Here is a 4,711-nt window from a genome sequence, read left to right on the forward strand (position 1 = left end):
ATATATGTAAAATGTAATATATATATATATATATATATATATATATGTGCGTGTGTGCGTGTGCGTGTATACATTCGTGTATATATATATATATGTATATATATATATAATGATTAATAGTTTGTTAATACTTATGAATCTAATTTACTATTATTATTATTATTATTATTATTGTTATTATTATTAATATTATTAAAATAATTGTAATCCTCACACGTAACCGCAGGAATGATTTTCGTGTTAATAACTACAAGCAGCCAGATTAAATAATATCGGCATCTCATCCTTCCTGTCAAAAATAAAAATACGTCTCACCAGTGCTGTTGTGCTTTGGTTGTCAAAAATTTAAATACACCTGAAAAACTCACCCACCGTCCGATTCCCTATCAATTCCACGACTGGTTTATAATCCGGTATATGAGATCGCTTTTATTATACTTGCAATACGCAGCGTGGCAAACTACACGCGCACACGCACACGCAACAGAAAGACAATTTCCGAGTCAAATATTATGACATATATTAAACTTCTATGTAAATAATTAGGGAATATACATGCGAATAATTATTGGCACTCTAAATTATTAACCAGACTAACACCGAGGGAGCGCGCCACGCAAGCGTACGGAAACACGGACACACACGCGCGCACGCACACACGAGCGCACGCACACACGAGCGCACGCACACGCAAAGACACGCACGCACGCACTCACACGCACACTCACACGCACACGCACACGCACACGCGCACGGGCACGCACGCGCGCGCGTATACACACACGCCACCAGTCAACGTCCGGCGGTGTTATGGATGATGGATTTAAATATAAGCTACTTATGAATCGTCCGTGGGTCTGCCTCCACTCGCGCGTTTCCCAGGCTGGCTGCATATATATATATATATATATATATAATATATATATACATATATGTACGGGTATTTGCCAGGCCACGGCATCATGTCAGCGTGTGAGAGCGTCAGCATGACAGATAGGTGAATCGCAAAAGGAGTAAACGCCAGCGATCATGTTTACAACGCGTCTATCGTGTAGGCGGGTGACGTGCAGAGATAGCGCACCAACACAGCAGCAGTCCACATGACCGATGCGCGAGCAGGCACCGACCGCGTGTCTCTATGTGTGCTTCCTCTGCCGCCTACTGGTGTTGCTGGATGTGTACGTGTGGGCGTATACGTGTGTGTGTGTGTGATGTGTGTGTGTGTGTGTGTTGCGTGTGTGTGGTGTGTGTGTGTGTGGGTGTGTGTGTCGTGCGTGCGTGCGTGTGTGCGTCGCGGGTTGGGGCTGCGTGGCGTGCGTGCGTGCGTCTGTGTCTATGTTCTGTGTGCGCGTTGCGTATGCGTACGTGCGTGCGCATATCTACAGATGCGGGTGCAAATTATTTATTTGCAACACGACATCTAATGCAGTTCCAAGCTTTCACTCGACGACGTGCGCCGAGGCTAGTTGTAGCGTTTTGGCGCGCACTCGTGCGGGCTATGCGGTAACACGCGTATGCCACACCTGTGCTAGTATTAGTTGGCGCGACACTCGTGCGGGCTATGCGGTAACACGCTCTATGCCACACCTGTGCTAGTATAGCATCGCCACACAGATAAACATCACGCCTTCACAATGGCGCGCATCTGCAGCGTAGTAGTGACACAGTTATTTCCAATTGGCTTTTCGCTGCTCCCGAACACAAAGGCAGATCCGCGCGAACAGTAGTTACATGAAAACTGACTGATACATACCCGCAGAGACACGTAGCGCACACGCAGACGTGCGCACTAACGGTCATACACGCGCGGCACACGCCGCACCGCACGCTTGCTAATAATTATAATATATATAAATATAATAATATATATATATAATATATAAATATATATATACTATTAATAATAATATATTACGTGTGTGTGTGAGTGTGTTCGTACATGTGTGCGTGTGTGCGCGCGCTTTACGTTTGTGCGTGTGCGTGTGCGTGTGCGTGTGTGTGTGTTACATACATATGGCTAAGAGAAACAGTGACGCGTTTGTCTGTTGCTAACTACCCTATCTGAACACTGGTGCATCTGTTTAGCAAATATCTTTCACTAAATATTTGAACTTGGCCGTGCGCCACCTACTGCTCCACCCACATCTCTACTCCGTACTCCATCATTTCCTTTTTTTGGCAGCAATAGTTTACGCATTTGCACTACCACTCGCGAACCCACACTCACCCACACTCGCCTACTCTCACCAACATGCACGCGCACACACACGCACGCACGAAGAAGGACACGTAGAGTGCATATCGATATGCATGTAGTAATTGATTTCTAGACAATATCTAATAACGAAGTTTGGATACATGTGCACCGCGCGCGTGTTCGAGCCGTAAAAACGCAATCCTTGTGAAATAATCGACATTATGTATGACAATATGAAATATATATTTATATATAATATAATGTATATATATGTATTACATATATAACGAGTAATTATACAACTTTATGCTGATTGAGAAATAAATTTATTTGCATGTAATTTCACAGCACTGTTTAAAAACGTTTGTTGTGTAGTAACAATGATGATGATGACGATGACGACGATAATAATAATAATAATAATAATAATAATAATAATGACAACAATAATAAGAAGAAATAGAAAAAATTATTTTTAAAATAAAAATTGTTTCCATTCACCCTGATAATATATCATGCCTCGCACAGTTGAAAGCGTTTAAAGAACCACACCGACACAGCCAGTCAGCCCACCAACCAACCAGCCGCAACGGCCCGCGCACGAACCCGAACCATCCCCCCCCCCCCATCCACGCACCTATTATCAATGGATCCAGGTTGCTAACCCAAATCTCAACTACTCCCTTCGCGAGTGATATTCCCTCCGCGACAGATTCTGCGCGCCGATAAAAAAAGAGAAACTAGTGCTGATTTGCATGACGACAATGCGTGCGTGCGTCCATTGTACGCCGCGGCCCGTATTTGCATGATATGTCCATGTGTATGCGCGACGCGATGCGCGGCAGCGACCGCCTGGCGGCGCTAAGAACTCGCGCGCTATTCATCGACGCTCTTAATTTATGTGCGAGATAAATTAGCGGCAGTGTTTTGCCGCCGCTGACGTCTCTCGACACTCCTACGCGCGCGGATTGCTGCTCTTCGATCGTGTATGGCCGAGTAGTATAGTAGCGTGGCAACGATTGACCGAGAGCGATGATCATCGGTGCAGCGAGGGAAGGAGAACGCCAAGGGATGGACATGTGTCTGATGTGTGTGTGTGTGTGTGTGTGTGTGTGTGTGTGTGTGTGTGTGTGTGGTGTGTGTGGTGTGTGTGTGGTGTTGGTGTGTGTGTGTTGGTCGTGTGTGAGTGTTACGTTGTGTGGTGGTGAGTGTGGTGTGTGTGTGTGCTGTGTGTCTGGGTGTGTGTGTGTTGTCGTGGTGTGGTACGTGCGTGCGTTCGTTGTGCACGTAAGCCGGTTTACGGAATAATCACGAATGGCTGCTTCGCTGCGACTGTTACGTTTTAGAATCTTCAAGCCAGCGGGGCCACGACTTGACCATCACTGCTCTTCATTTCATTCTTGTCTTTCAAGTTGTTTCATTCGAGTCGGAGTTGGTACTGACACACTGACACGTATAAATAAATAAATAAATAAATATATATATATTTATACGTATAATATAATACATATAATATATATATAGGCCTATATATATATTAAGAGAGAGAGAGAGAGGCGTGTCGTGTGGACGGACGGCGACTGCGGGGGCGGGGACGAGAGGGGAGAGGCAGGAGGAGAAGGGAGGAGGAGAGAAGAGTGAGGAGGGAGGGAGGGAGATGGAGGAAGAGAGTGGGGGAGAGAAGGACGGGGGGAGAGAGAGAGAGGGGAGGGGAGAGAGAGAGGACCGGGAGAGAGAGAGAGGAGAGAGATAGGAGGCCGAGAGGAGAGAGATGAGGAAGGAGCCCGGGCGGGGGGAGGACATGAGATGAGGATGGAGAGGGTCGCGAGGGCGACGCGAGGAAGACGAGGAGGGGAGGGAGGTGAAAGAGGCGCGAGTGAGGGAGAGGAGGAGAGAGGAGGGGAGAGAGAGGAGGCGAGTGCGAGGAGAGAGGAGAGCGAGGAGGAGAAAGAGAGATGAGAGAGAGAGAGAGGAGGAGGAGAGGAGAGACGAGAGAGAAGAAAGAGAGAGGGAGAGATAGAGAGAGAAACAGAGAGAGAGAGACAGACGAGAAAGACACGAGAGAAAGAGAGATGAGGAGGGAGCGAGAGAGAGAGAGGAGAGGAGAGAGAGAGAGAGGCGGGGAGGGAGAGAGAGATGGGAGAGAGAGACGCTCTGAGACGAGAGAGAGAAGAGAGAGAGAACAGTGCGGAGAAGGGGGTTAGCGACCTACAATGTCTCTCGATGGGCCACGAGACAGAGAGGTCAATATAGCACACATATACACACGGCCATTAACGCGCACAGGGACTCCTAATTAATACCAGGGTGCGAAGGACGCAGGGAACACGCAAATAGGGATGCATAAAGACACGCGAAACAAGGACGCATGTATATGGCAATACTACAGTACACACACGTACACACGAACAACAAACGAACTGTCCATCGAAACATGGCACGAATTTACGCACGCACAAAAACACACGTACGTACGCACGTAAGCACGCGCACACGGCACGCCACGACATCTCT

Source organism: Priapulus caudatus, unplaced genomic scaffold, assembly GCF_000485595.1.
Source record: "Priapulus caudatus unplaced genomic scaffold, Priapulus_caudatus-5.0.1 Scaffold709, whole genome shotgun sequence".
Classification (NCBI taxonomy): domain Eukaryota; kingdom Metazoa; phylum Priapulida; class Priapulimorpha; order Priapulimorphida; family Priapulidae; genus Priapulus; species Priapulus caudatus.